Consider the following 16491-nt stretch of genomic DNA (forward strand, 5'->3'; position numbering starts at 1 on the left):
GGCATAACAGCCAATTTGCTCTACAACTATCTTTTTAGGAAGGCTTTTATAAACAGAGAGCCAGGGAAAGATGGAGACAGACTTCCTCTGAAGAAAATTTATACACTTTCATTTACTTCCATGGATAGAGAAATCTTTTTTCCAAGCAGCATTCCAGAACAATAATTCAGAGACATTTCTCTCCCCTTCTGGGAGGGGATTTGCACTGTTATGCATTTGATTGCATAAGAATACTCTCACAATGAATTTTTGTTGTTGCTTTACCTTGTTTATATTTTCCAATTTACTTTATTTTTTCTGAGCTTCAGTCTCCTATGTGTAGATTTCTAATAATACTAGAACCTGTATTTTTGGATTGTGTGAAAGATTGAGTCATTATGCCTATTAATAGTAATTAATTTATTACTATAATTGATTTATATTAATTCATACACGAAAATCACTGACTTTTTTGCCTTAATTGTATTTGATTACAGATATTTAAAAACTTAATTTTTAAATCTAAATTACAAATTTCTGATAGTATGTTTTACAGAAATAAATACTTCAATAAGATTCAAATGCTTCCCACATTAAAAAAATAATGCAAAATATAATTATCTTCCTATTTGTTGCAAAGTTTATGAAGCTGTTTGTTTTCCCTCTACTTTTCATCAAATTTCTACAATTACTAACATGTCTTTCAGTTTGTGATAGGTGTATGCTGATCATGAATTTCCCAAAACTCTGCCTTCTTCAAGTTTGGAGGAAGATTCTGGTCCTATTATTATCTAAGAGGTTTTGCTTGTCATATGTTGGTCTAGTTGATCCAAGCAGAAGATTGCTTTTAATTACTATTATGGGGGGGTCTTCTTTTGTAAGAGAGACAATGGAAGCAATTATAAAACATCTGGAGAAAACAAAAATATAGGAACAAGACATAGGGAATGCATGTAAATGTGGAAGTTCAGTTTGAAGGACAGGGGCCCTTTGTCTAGGTCATACATAGAGCTATGGGATTCACTGAATATGTGCCATATTATCAACTTGAAAAATAAGAATAGCAGATTTGTTTATTGGACAATAAAAGATGAAATTGAAATGGGAAAAGGAAAAGGGTAAAGAAAAACATAGGTTTTTTAATGGCTCTAATTACAAACCTGAGATAAGTAGGGGATTGCTTTTGGGGAGAACAAATAAAGGTCATAGTAGTCATGAGCCAGTTGGAAGCACCTAGACAAACATACCACACTGAAATCCATAATCAAGAACTTTCCATAATAACAAGAACAGCAATCATTTCATTCAGAATGAATTGCAAAAAGAAAACTTATGACTGAATATATAGTAAGAGGATAACTGAAATTGGAAGAGCTTTTATGAAAGGATTGATGCAGGATTTTTCTTAGTCCCTTTGCTGGACTCATGGCAGGGGCACTTCCTCTACTCGGCCCTCTGCACTCAACCCCTTGTGGGAGGGAGCATGAGAGTGAGTCAGTCCAGGACCTGGCTGGCTGTGCAGGGTGCTGACACAGGAACAAGCTCCATGCAGGGCCCGTAGCCAGACTAGGCATGTCGCCTCAAGGGGAATGTGGCAGCCCCCATGTGAGGGTGCCTGTGACCCTGAAGCTCCAGAAAGGGGTGTTACAGTGTTCCTTTAGTTCTGCTGTCCATGGACAGTGGTGTGTTAGCAGCTCTCTTGGCTCTTTGCGTCAGCACATGGGGCAGCTGCCCTCCACCAATGAGGGCAAAGGGCAGGTGTGACAGCCTTTCTGGGTATGCACACTCAGTGGGTCCTGAGCTCTTGTCCAGCATCCAAGAAGATTGAAGTCACATAGACTGTTGAAAGATGGTGAAGGTAGAGAATTTTATTGACCAATGAAAATGGCTCTCAGAGGAGAGGGAGCTAGAGAAGGGACAGGAAAGGTATACTGGTAAACTTCCCAAAAATCAGGTTGTCTTCTCCCAAAGTCAGTTCATTTCCCCCTCCGCTGACTGAGTCTGGGGTCTTTATAGGCACAGGATGGGGAGTGTATGCTGATTGGTTTGTGAGTATATAACAAGGTTAAAGTGAAAACACCACTCAAAGGTGGGCACAACAGCATAGAAAACCAATTAGGAAAGTGTAGGTATAAGTAAAATAGGTGAAGGGTGGGGATCAATCAGAGGAAAGCACACCAAATAGGAGGACAAGTTCTCAGTCTAGTCCCAGGATTTAGCTTGTAGCTTGGCTTTCAGGTTTAAACTGTCTTCAACTTGGAGGTGGGGTTTCACCGGATACCTGCCCCTATCTGCCTAGGTTGTTGGCTGCCTCCTGTCACTATCAGGGTGACTAATTATAAAGAAATTAGGCTATAGGAAAGTAAAAGTCTTAATAAAAAGACTAGATTGATTTTGTTATTCCTTAGATAGCTCATATTTTGCATTAACTCATGATGTTTCTTCTTTTTTCTTTTGGGTAATATTACTTCCTAGAACAACTACAAAGTAATATTACCCAAAAGAAAACAGACTGTGGCTCTCAGGTTTGCTTGGTCTCTATGTGGGCCTGGAAATTCTAGTAGATCTATTTTCTCAATAGGGTTTCCTATCTATTATTCATCATGGGTCTCTCCTATTTTGGAGAAATACTTTAAAATCACAGATATTTTCATGCTGTCAATATCTAGGATTCATTTGGCCTAAGAAAAGCTGAAAGCTGTGTAGTTTGACAAAAGACATGCCAAGAAAGTTAAATATATCTAGTTCTCCTTTTCCCATGTTTGACATTTCCATGGAGGAAGGGAGACAAGGAAAGAAGTTGCATATATATTATCATTCTTTCTGTTTTTCTCTGCCTGATATACTCCATGGAATCAATCTTGTGTGTACATTTAGGGAAAAAGTCTTTACATGATTACAATAAGCCAGATATCCCTTCTTCCCTTTTTGCCTCCTCACTCTCCCTCACTGAAAACCCCTGATTTAAAGGCAGGAAAGCTTAAAAAATGTACACACTTTGGGATTCAGCCCTGTTGCTGGCATGTGTCAATAGTTAATTCTTTTTATTACTGTGCAATATTCCATTGTATTGATATGCCATAATTTGTTTATCCATGCACATACTGATGGACATTTGAGTTGTTTCAAGTTTGGGGCTATTACAAATAAAGCTGCTATGAATATCCATATAAAAGTATTGGTGTGGACATGTTTTCACTTATCTTGAGTAAATGCTCGGGAGTGGAGTGACTGGGTCATATGACAGATGTATCTAACTTTTGAAGAAATGATCAAACTGTTTCCCAAAGTGGTTGTACCATTTTACATTCTCACACCCATGTGTGAAAATTTCAATTGCTTCACCCTGCCAAAACATGGTTTGGTCATCAACCTTTTACATTTTATTAATTCAAATAAGTATATATTACTACCATTGTAGTTTTAGTTTTCATTTCCCTGATGACTACAAACATTGAAATTTTCATCTGCTTATTCACCATTCTTATACCTTCTACACATTTTGTGAGTCCACTTACAAATTCTTGTAAAGAAAGTGGTAATGACTGAAAGCAAGTTGGTGATTGCCTTGGGACAAAGTAGAAGAAGGGACGAGTTGCAAGGGGCACAAGGAAACTTTTCAGAGTTATGGAAATTCTTGTTATCCTCATCAAGGTGAGGGTTATACAGACATACACAGATGTCACAACAAATTAAATTATATACTTTAAATATATGCAGCTTATTGTATTTCAATTCAATTATACCTCAACTAAATTATAAAAAATCCAAAAACTTTACTAGAAGTAAACCAAAAGCAAAATTCTAAGCCTCCCAACCAACTGAACAGACTCCTCCTCAAGGCCAAAGGCATTCTAAAGTTAATTTGAAAAACTAGTTCAGGCCATGATGGGAAGTGAGGGTCTGACATGCCTCATTATACCCTTCTCCCTTTGGAATTCAAGCACAGTTGACCAACATTAACATGAAAACAGAGGCCTTAAGACTGATAGAATAGACTCTTTAAGACTGGTAAGAAATATTCCCTTCTATGAATTCTATCTGCAAAATGGGAACCTTGGTGTCCATAACCTCTTATCTCAACCCAGACATTCCTTCCTATTAATTTTAGTCAATAACTTAACTCTTTCAACCAATTGCCAATTAGAAAATTCTTGAATCCACCTATGACCCGGAAGCCCTTGCTTCGAGTTGTCTTGCCTTTCTGGACTGAACCAATATACATCTTACATGTATTAACTGATGTCTCTTACCTCCCTAAAATGTATAAAACCAAGCGGTAGCCCAATCGCCCTGAGCACATGTCAGGACCTCCTGAGGCTGTGTCACTGGTTCCAGGCGAGGTGTCAGAGCCTCAGCAACAGAAAGTGGTTAACTCAGAGGTAGTAAGAAGAATTTACCAACGATGTTATTGGCAGTGAATCCATACAGGTCTGTAGCAACCTCAATTCTTGCTCCTCAGAAGAAAGAATTCGACTGCAGGGCACAAGGTAGAAGAAGACTGACTCAAGTTTTAGAGTAGGAGTAAAAGTTTATTAAAAAGTTTAGAGCAGGAATGAAAGTACACTTGAAAGAGGGCTGAGCAGGTGAGTTGAGAGAGTTAAGGGCCCTGTATGACATTTGACTTGGGGTTTTATATGTTGGCATTCATCTGGGGTCATGTGTGCCTTCTCCCCTGATTCTTCCCTTTGGGTGGGCTATCCACATGCACAGTGTCCTGTCAGCACTTGGGAGAGGAGCATGCACAGTGTGTTTAGTGAAACTATATGCAGGCTCATTTGAGGTGTTCTTCCCTTACCAGCTAAATATCCCTAGAAGGCCATATACCAGTTAAACTCTACCATTTTACCTCTTATTGTGTGTGCTTGAGCCCACTTGCCCAACTCCTAAGATCTTATCAGGAAGCTGCTGATCCCTAGTTTCAGGTTTTTTGTATTAATTGGGAGACTGCCTTTTCCTGGTGTTGGCTGTGACCAATTATTTTAGAGAGACAGGTAACAACCACTTCACCATCACTTGATGGTCACCTGACATTCCTGGTGGGGGGTAGGGGGGCTTCCTCTCCTGTGGTGTTCATGTCTGACTAGCTACCTACTCTAACAATAAAATACATAAAACTCATGTTTGGTTGCTAAACTGAAGGAAGTCATAATTTATCACCGCAGAATATATTTCTTGGACATATTTTGAAATGGCTGCCACAGGGACAGCAGACTGAAATGGCCCTGCAAAGCAGTCTTTTGTGGCAGAAATTTGCATCTGTAGAGAATCTCCATTAATGCAGCCAATGTTTCCTAGATCCGTTTCTAGGCCCTTTCCTGGATCTAGGATAAATTAGCCAAGAGTCTGACACCTTTAATGTTCCAAAAAGAGACACTTATCACCTAATCTCTCTGAGGGCTGCTATCTCTGAGGTTTTGTTAGAAGCATGTGAACCAGAGCAACTCCATCTTGAATAGGAGCTGAGTAAAATGAGGCTGAAACCTATTGGGCTGCATTCCCAGACAGTTAAGGCATTCTAAGTCACAGGACGAGATAGGAGGACAGCACTATATACAGGTCACAAAAACCATGATGATAAAACAGGTTGCAGTAAAGAAGCTGGCTGAAACCCACCAAAGCCCACAAGGTCATGAGAGTGACTCTGGTCATCCTCACTGCTACACTCCCACCAGCACCATGACAGTTTACAAATGCCATGGCAACATCAGGAAGTTACTCTAAATGGTCTAAGAAGGGGAGGCATGAATAATTCACCCCTTGTTTATCATATCTTCATGAAATAACCATAAAAATGGGCAACCAGCAGCCTTCGGGACTGCTTTGTCTATGGAGTAGCCATTCTTTTATTCCTTTACTTTCTTAATAAACTTCCTTTCACTTTACGCTACAGACTTGCCCTAATTTCTTTCTTATGTGAGATCCAAGAACCCTCTCTTGGAGTCTGGATCGGGACCCCTTTCCCGTAACAGGTTTCATCTACACAACAAGACCACCTTTGCTAGGCAAGCCTCCTATTCTGCCCCTCCCATCACCTATCTTGCCACAAAAACCTGATTTAACAGCATAACCTGTTTCTTCCCATGCTCTGAACCAACTGTCTTTCTACAACCTCAAGACAGTATATAAGCTTCAGTATCCTACTGGGGGTTGAGTCTTCATTCTGAAGGCTCCTGTGTATACATGTCAAATAAATGTGTATGCCTTTTCTCCTATTAATCTGCCTCATATCAGGAATTTTTGAACCTCCAGAGGGCCGAAGGCCTTGACCCCTACACAACAAAGCTTATTTCTTACGGTTAATTTTGAACATTCTAAAACTAGAACTAATGTATTTAATTTTAAAATGTTGTGCTCATTGAGTAAAAAAATGTAAAATTGCCCAGAAACATAATATGTATCTTTAACCAAAAAGCTTAGTCACTAGATGATTTGAATTTCTCTTCCATTTTTACATTTCTGGTCTGTGTCTTCAGCAACAACCATGATTTTTCTTCCGTTTGGTAGTAATTATACCTTCAACACCCCAAAATAATTTTTGAAACGAACTGTTTAATGTAATAGCAGTGTTATGAATCAATTTCATAAAATCACAAACATAGGATGTATCATATTTATAACAAAATCTTAGCATGGCCCAGTGGCCTTCTAACCAAAAAAAAAAAAAACCAAAACAAACAAGAAATAAAACCTTCATTTTATAGTATTATTATGTCCTTTTTTATTTAATCATTGACAAATAGTACTTTTTTATACTTCAAAATTTTAAATGCTGAAATATCTTTTATGCATCAATGTCCAAGCATTGATTTTACAATATTTTTCTCATTACTCTCAATTTTAATAATTATGTTTGATATTAAGTTAAAATTTTTTTGCTCTTTACATCAATCTATAATCACGAGCGTTTCTAAGGAGCTCTCTTACGATTCTCAAATACGATTGACAAAATAGCTCTTTTAACTAATGCATATATAATGCAATAAAGGGCAAAACTATAATCTACATATTTCATTAAATGCTTTCTGAAGGCAAGACCCAATTATCAGAGGTTCAGTTTCTTCACTACTTATAGTGGAATCTTCAAAAGGTTTTCTTTGTCTTGTGTTGTTTGCGATAGAGTAAATGGTTGCATAAGTGGTTGTGTGCTGCTCCCTACTGGAGAAAGCAAAGTCATAAATTCATGGGTAAGGCAACAACGAGCCTTCATATCATTGTTTTCCCAGCTCTGTTCAAGATAGAAATTTAGGGCTCAGGTATATTTAAGCTTTCATATTTTATGTCCACCCTAGACTATGTTTCTAAGTAATAAAATAGGTTACAAATCTAGTCCACAAACATATGCCACACTCACTCTAAATGTCAACAAATGATGTCCTCTTTTATTGTATTTATTTATTTTTTTTTGAGACGGGCTCTCACTGTCACCCAGGCTGGAGTGCAGTGGCATGATCTTAGCTTGCTGCAGCCTCGACCCCCTGGGCTCAAGCAATTCTCCCATCTTAGCCTCCCTCATAGTTGAACTACAGGTATATGCCATTACGCCTAGCTAATTTTTGTAATTTTTGTGGAGACAAGTTTTTCCATGTTGACCAGGCTGCTCTCAAACTCTTAGGCTCAAGTGATCCTACCACCTTAGCCTCCCAAAATGCTGGGAGCCACCACACCTGGCCGACGTTCTCTTTCAAGTTATGAAAAAGATTAAGGCCAACGTAACAGAAGGACATGGATAATGGTTAAAAGCAGAGTTAGACAGGTCTGGCTTTACATCATACCTTGATTGTCCTGTGATGTTAGGTAAGTTGCCTAAACATTAAGCCTTACGTTTCATCATCTATAAAATGTGAGTTATCCCATGAAATGTTAGTTATCTCATAAGACCGTTGTGAGAATTAAATCCCATGCAGAAAGCACTTATCATGGATCCTGGAATATAATACATGCTTAATAGGTGTCAAAGTAATAATGATAATAATTCAATTAGCTACTCGATATTTTCTGCAACCAAAACCAAAATTTCTCCAAAAGCAACTTCTCTCCCTACCTCAGTATGTACCTATGAGAATTGTGTCAGGTTCTCTTGAAGGCTCCACCCACACTTGTGTTCTTTGTCTTAAGCTCTATCGCATCACCTGCTACTTTTTCTCTATTAATCATTCCCTCTTTTAAACTTCTTTTCCTATGTACTGATTTTTCCTCCCTGAGCACAAACACGCTTTTCTGTTTTGAGATGTAGCCCTATCATGGCCTTTTTTTGCAAAACCCGGTTTCTAAATATGAGTCTGCATTGGCCACTTTCCGGTCTCTTACTCCTTGTTACATAGTACTACTTTTCTCACCCTACCCAAACTCTTATTTTCAAGGTCACCAATGTTTGGTCTCCTTTTTGCCACATTTAATATCCATGTCTCTATTCTTGCTCTCTGTGAGCTATTTGCAGCCTCAGCATGGTTTTCTTCAGTTTCAGAATACAGCTCTCTTTTCCTCCCTTCTTAAATTTCCCCTTCACATTGACTGCTTAAATATGGACATACCCTTGAATCATCATTTTGCCTCTTTCCATTTTGTTCTGTACTGTTTCTGATCTTATCTTTATTTTTATCTTATCACTCATTGCCCCTCTGTGAATGAGTCTCATATCCACCATTCTCAGCCACATTTCAGTATGTGTTCTAAAGCCCGATGGCCATCTTTATTTAGAGAGCTCAATGACATCTTTTCCCCAAACCGTCTCCTGCTCTTAATTTCCATATTTTTTACATTTTATACCTTACTCAGGCTCATGTTCCTAGATTGATCTTGATTTATTTCACCTTCCTATTCCCTATCATCAAGTCTGTCAAAAGTCTTAAGTCTCCAAAAATGTTTTCTTTTCAAAATCAACTATTCTTTTGTTTCTATTCCCAGAGCTTCAGTTCTAGTTAGGGTTCTTATGTCGTGATCCCAAACAATAATTGTCTCCTACCTGAACCCCCTGAAGCTACATCCTTTAAATTCAAAGTGCCTTTCTAATCCAATGCTTTCTGTATTCCTCCTTTGCTGAAGAACTTTCATATTGATGTCATTTCAGAGTTTTATAGAGTCAAAAGGAAATAAAGTTTGGAAAGTAATTTAGGAATCACATATTCCAACCTACTCATTTTATTAATGAGAAAATTTAAACCTAGGCAATTTATGTGGTTTACCAGAGGTTGCAAAGTTAGTAGCAAACTAGAATTTAGGCCTCAGATGGCATCAATTGATTTTTCTGTACAATCGTATAATTTGCTGTCAAAAGATTAATACTAATTCCTCAAACTAGTACATAAGACCTTTTGTAATCTGGATTCTGTCAAATGCTCACACATGGTGTTCAGACAATCGGGTTTATTCATTGTCTCTTAAAAACACCTGTGCAAGGCTGTCTCTGTGTCTTTGCTCAGGATATATGTATATACATATATATATGTATATATATCTGAAATTCTCTCTTTTCTAACTCTTACCTTTACTGTAACAGTTTCACATACATCTTCCATTAAGACTTCCCATTAATTCTAAATCTGTTAATTATTTTCTCTGAGTTATTGTAGTAATAATTATGTTTCCTTTCTTAAATTTGGCACACATGATTTTTGTTTTTATATTTATTAAGAAAATTGATGTTTTTTCCATAGTAACTCATTCTTCTCCCTTTTCATTGTATAGCAACCTTGTGGTTTCAGAGATTGTTTTTAGTTTCAATGACGGGTACTATCCAAGACTCTGACATGGAAGGCTAAAACTTAGAATTATCGGGTTCTCCTTCTTCTAAAAATCATAAACCATGGATATGAGGTCCACACCACTGCCACATAAGAACAAGCAAAGTGAAGAGAGTCAAGGGAAGCAGAGGCAGGACTTGCCAGTTAAGGTATCTTTATCCTCCCTACCTTAGGATGTGACATTGTGATATATTTATTTTTTGTTTAACTCAAAGTGATTTGAATGTGTGGCTACTTGCAAAGTAAAGCAGACTGGTTGAAACAATGCTTCTGTTGTCTGTTTCAACAAGACTTTTACATCTGTGGGAGTTGTCATCAGTCTCATGTAGCTTTTTAACCTAAGTGCCAAACCCAAAGTGTTGCCTATAAGGGGAATTTAATAAAATTTATTGTAATTTGCATAGGTTTATATGCTATGCTTTATTATTCCTATATTTCCGTATTTCTTGGTATCTTCTAGAAATACGTCTGAACATGTCCACCTAGCACTTGCCAGATCCCATAAGACTCAGACCAAATGTATGTATATGTTTATGTGTACATATATATATAGATACTTAGTAGACAAGCTCCTAGTTATTTTTAGATAATAATTATTGCAATGTCTAATAAATTCAAATCCTGGGATTCATTGGGAATCTGTACAACTATAAAATAAATGGAAACCTTTGTGAGATTGGTATTAGAGAAGTATTTGACTGCTCCTTGTAGCTACTTCTCTCTGTATGCCTATTTTTACTTTCACCCCAGACTTCCCGCTGTGGGCAACATCTACGAAGTGCTTATACTCAAACTTGTAGATCTGACATACACCATAATCATTTTATACATTAAAACATATTGGTTCTATGCCGTCCAATGACTGTGTTTCTTCAAAAATGTCCAAGATGGAAAATAAGTAATAGATGCTAATAATATCTTAATAGAGCAGAGAAAGAAAACATAATAGATTCATCACAGCTCTCCTCCACCTTTTAAAAGATACTTGTGTTGGCCGGGCATGGGGACTCACACCTGTAATCCAGCACTTTGGGAGGCTGAGGTGGGCAGATCACCTGAGGTCAGGAGTTTGAGACCAACCTGACCAAAATGGTGAAAACCCATCTCTACTAAAAATACAAAAATTAGGTGGGTGTGGTGGCAGGTGCCTGTAATTCCAGCTACTAGGGAGGCTGAGGCAGGAAAATCACTTGAACCCCAGAGGCGGAGGTTGCGGTGAGCCAAAATCACACCACTGCACTCTAGCCTGGGTGGCAGAGTGAGAACCTATCTCAAAAAAATAAAATACTTGTGTTGTTATTGTGTGTATTAATATAGAAAGTGACATTGCAAGTGAATCTTTCAGAGCAAGTTGGATATTAGATGAAAACATTAGAAGATTTTTAGTAGTATCCACATTGATTTTATCATCTAACATGTTTTGTACCTCTTGTCATTGTTACCAGAACCTTGATGTCTTGTGTGAAACCACGTCTCCCTCAATCTTAAATCATGTGGTATATTAGACAGGACTCTTCAGAGAAACAGGTCAGGAGGATGGATATATATCCAGAGATATTTATTTTAAGAAATTGGTTTATATGAGTCTGGGCCCTGGCAAGTCGAAAATCTGCGAGTAGGCTGGTAGGCTGAAAAGTCTGAGAGTCAGTGTTGCAGTCTTGAGTCCAAAGGCTGGAAACTCATGCAGAATTCCTTCCTGTTTAGGCAACCTCGGTCTTTGCTCTTAAAGCCCTCAACTGATTACATGAGACGCATTCATAGTATGAAGGGCAATCTGCTTTACTCAAAGTCAACTGATTAAAATGCTAATCACATCTAACAAGTACAATATAGAAACATTTAAACTGTTGTTTGACCATAGCCTAGCCAGGTTGACACATAAAATTAACCATCATGTGAGCTTGGTATAGAATGGACTCTCCACTTGATTCCAAGAGTCAATTTGTGACTTGAACCCATAACAATAAGGTCACTACATTCTTACTGGGAATTAAACATAGAGTTACTATATGATGCAGCAATTCCACTCCTATTTACATACTCAAGAGAACAGAAAACACAAAAACTTGTGCATAAATGTTTACAGCAGCATCACAATCTAATATTAAAACATTTTCTTTCCTGCTTAAAGAAACCCTGCACTGATCAGCAGTCAATCAGCATTATTACCCACTCCCATCTTCCAGCAGGATCAATTGTAAATCTGCATTCTATCTCCATAGATTTGCCTATTGTGGATATAGGCAGCTGTTTACAACAGCATTATTCCCAATAAACAAAAGGTAGAAGCAATGCAAATATCTATCAACTGATGAATGGATCAGTAAAATGTGGCATATCCATCAATGAAGTATTATTTAACAATGAAAAGAAATGGCATATTGGTACATGGAATGACTTTTGTTTTCAATGTATGAACCTTGAAAAACATTATGGTGAATAAAGAAGACAATAACAAAAGGCCATATATTGTGTGATTCATATACATAATATATCCACAATAGGCAAATCTATAGAGATAGAATGCAGATTAACAATGGATCCTGCTGGACAATGGGAGTGTGTGATAATGCTGATTGACTGCTAATCCATGCAGGGTTTCTTTTAGCAGGAAAGAAAATGTTCTAAAATTAAATTGTGATGATGGTTGTGAAAGCATGAATATATGAAACAATACTGAATTGTACACCTTTCAAATTTTTTTTTTTTGAGACAGGATCTCACTCTGTCGCCCAGGCTGGAGTGCAGTGGCATGAACTTGGCTCACAGCAGCCTCAACCTCCTGGGCTCAAGCTATCCTCCCACCTCAGCTTTCTGAGTATCTGGGAATGTAGGTACACAACACCACACCTGACTTATTTTTAAATTTTTTGTAGGGTCTCACTATGTTGCCCAGGCTGGTCTTGAACTCCTGGCCTCGGATGATTCTCCTACCTCATCCTTCCTAAGTGTTGGGATTACAGGCATGACCCACCAGGCTCGGCCTGATATGGTGCACTTTAAATGGGTGAATTATATGGTATGTGAATTATATCTCAATACAAATATCAAAATAAAATTCAACAAATAAATCCACTAAGCATTCAAATAACCTTTTAGAAAATTGTTTTTTCTTAAAATAAAGCATTTTCATTTTGAAAGAATAACTACTCTGGTTTAACTCCATTTTCATTTCTACATTATCAGTTTAGACTTTCACATCTTCCTGTTGTTTTTTTTTTTCTAAAAACTATTCTTGGCACAGATCCTTGTTTTACAGAAGTCCCATATGATGTTGCATTTTACTGAATAAAGTTAAATAATACATCACACTCAGGAAATTTGTATTGTAGTAGAAACATTCTATTTTTTTTATTATACTTGGAGTTCTGGGATACATATGCAGAATGTGCAGCTTTGTTACATAGGTATACACGTGCCATGGTGGTTTGTTGCACCCATCAACCTGTCATCTACATTAAGTATTTCTCCTAATGCTATCCCTCCCCTAGGCCCTACCCCTCAACAGGCCCTGGTGTGTGATGTTCCCTTCCCCGGGTCCATGTGTTCTCATTGTTCAACTCCCACTTATGAGTGAGAATATGCGGTGTTTGGTTTTCTGTCCCTGTGATAGTTTGCTGAGAATGATGGCTTCCAGCTTCATCCACGTCCCTGCAAAGGACCTGAACTCATCTTTTTTATGGCTGTATAGTATTCCATGGTGTATATATGCCACATTTTCTTCATCCAGTCTATTATTGACGGGCATTTGGGTTGGCTCCAAGTCTTTGCTATTGTGTAATTTATAGATTCAATGTTATCCCCAACAAGCTACCCTTGACTTTCTTCACAGAATTGAAAAAAACCACTTTAAATTTCATATGGAACCTGTATTTTATGTATTTACTTCTTATCTAGTTAATCTGGCACTCTCAGTTAATCTGGAATGTAGAGAACCTAGAGAGAGAATTCTGCCCTTATTTACTTTTTTCTAAAAGAAGCATAGACTAAAGAAATTTCATAGAATACCAGATCGACTTTATACTTTAATGTGAAACAGTGCATACTTTTTTTTAAATCTGCAGGCCAAGTGCGGTGGCTCACACCTGTAATCCCAGCACTTTGGCAGGCTGAGTCGGGCGGATCACTTGAGGTCACGAGTTTGAAACGAGCCTGGCCAACATGGTGAAACACCGTTTCTACTAAAAATACAAAAATTAACTGGGTGTGGTGGTGTGCACCTGTAATCCCAGTTTTTTGGGAGGCTGAGGCATGAGAATCACTTGAACCTTGGAGGCAGAGGTTGCAGTGAGCCAAGATCGTACCACTGCACTCCAGCCTGGGTGACAGAGTGAGACTCCATCTCAGACAAGAAACAAACAAATAAACAAACGGCAGTGACAACTCAAAGCTTGTAACATTAAAATTTTCTTTATTGGAAATTTTTCTATCCTAATCTGCAAATGGAAAATATGAAGTGTTAGGTATTTGTGATCATGTACGTATGACAGAGTATCCATATATCTTCTAACAAGGTGATGTATTTATTTGTTGAGTAAAAGATGACACCAAGAACAAGACTTATTTTTATCTGTGGTTGCCAGTTATTCCATAGAAAACTTGTCCTCTAAGATGGCAATGTCAGATTTTTTTTTAAATTTAATACTATATATGACCTTGGTTTCACCAAGGTTTTTACTCCCACAATACAATGAAGGTAAGTGACAGGAAAATGGGACTACTTTTTTCAAAGTGAATGATCTGTCAAATACATAGTGAAGACACTCAAAGTCAAACTTAGCTTGTTTTTAATATCTCACTGCAGGCACTGCTAAAGTTAATTGACCATCAATCAAGACAGCAGACAGAAATGAGTTGTTTGTTTGTTTTTAATAGCACATATTATTTTTCACAGGAAAACTCCGAGTATTGTTTTTGGTCAATAAGTCTTACTGAACTATTGAAAGTAATGAGGAAACACAGACCTTGAATTAGTCTAGTCTGATCAGAGCTAAGGATGTTAACTCTCTCAATTTTCTGAAATACACATTCAAAGACAGAAATGCAGAGAAATTGGAAAGAAGAAAAAAAGATAAGCTTAGCAGAGAGAGAATATCAGAATAATGCTTTTTTTTTTCAAATAAAAAAAGATAAGGACCTTATCATTGGAAATATGTGACATCTCAGAATAATAGGCTAGTTCTCTTTGTTCCCAGACATGGTTAAAAATGTTAACAGTTTCAATTTCCACTCCTTTTCATATGGATGAATAACATTTTTAAAAGCATCTTTGTGTATTGTTAGCTAGTTCTTAAAATTCTCATGTCTAGAGATTTTTTTTCTCTTTCTTATTCAGAAATATGTTTCCTTTAGAATTTTAATGACTAACTTATTTATAATAAGTTATGAAAAGTACTTTCATAGTTTTTAAAATTTTTCTTATGTTTTATCTCTCACAAAATTTCCCCACAAAATTTGCAGACCTTGGGTCTGGCAAATATTGTTATATATAATATACAGATGAAGGGATTGAGGTTTATGAAACTTGAGTATCTTGCCTATATAGTTTTTAAGCAAAACAATCAAGAAAAATATCAGTCATTTGACTCTAAACTTAAGTGTTCTTTCTAAGATTTTATTCTTATTTCTTAAATAAATGTATCTTTTTTTCTTTTTTAAATCAGAAGGGTATTACATGCATATTAAAAATATTACTATAATACACAAATTTATAGTGTAAAATGTGAAGAGCCCTAAATTCTTAAATTCTAGTGCTAACCATTGTTAGAAGATTGGTGTCTATTCTTCCTTTTGTTTTCTTAGTATACACATATTAGGATATTTAACAAAATGGGGTTATATAAGTGTCTTAGCTCAGGTTGCTGTAGTAAAATATCATAGACAACAGAAATGTATTTCTCACAGTTTTGGAGCCTGTAAAGTCAAAAATCAAGGTGCCAACAAGGTGGGTTTCTTTCTAAGGCCTCTTCTCTTGACTTGTAGGCAGCTTCTATCTTACTGCGTGCTCACATGACTTCCTTGTGAATGTATAGAGAGAGAGAAAGAAAGACAGCAAGCTCTCTGGTGTCTCTTCTTGTAAAGGCTCATCGGTCATGAGGGCCCTACCCTCATGAGTTTATCTAAATCTAATTACCTACCGAAGACCCCATCTCCACATACAACTGTTTTGGAGGTTAAGACTTCAACATATAAATTGGAGTTGGGGGAACAAACATTCAGTCCATAACAATAACATATACTTTACTGCAAACTATTTTTGTAAACTATATTTGTAAAATATTTTCTGTTTAGTACAAAAGCAATGTATCATTAATTGAATATCCACACACTAGCTCACCATATAGACTCAGTAAAACAGGTCATTTATTGAAATATTGATGGGCCAGGCACAGTGGCTCGCGCCTGTAATCCCAGCACTTTGGGAGGCTGAGGCTGGCAGATTGCCTGAGCTCAGGAGTTCGAGACCACCCTGGGCAACATGGTGAAACCTCGTCTCTACTAAAGTACAAAAAATTAGCCGGGCCTGGTGGCGGGCGCCTGCAGTCCCAGCTACTTGGGAGGCTGAGGCAGGAGAATCGCTTGAATCCAGAAGGTGGAGGTTGCAGTGAGCCAAGATTGTGCCACTGCACTCCAGCCTGGTTGACAGAGGGAGACCCTGTCTCCGAAAAAGAAAAAAAAAAAGAATTATTGATAAAACAACAACAAAAAAAATATTCTTACTTATATCATTATTCACTGGACTTGGCAGTTCTGGCAGTTCTTACAGATA

The sequence above is a fragment of the Pongo abelii genome, chromosome 6, assembly GCF_028885655.2.
Source record: "Pongo abelii isolate AG06213 chromosome 6, NHGRI_mPonAbe1-v2.0_pri, whole genome shotgun sequence".
NCBI classification, from domain to species: Eukaryota; Metazoa; Chordata; class Mammalia; order Primates; family Hominidae; genus Pongo; species Pongo abelii.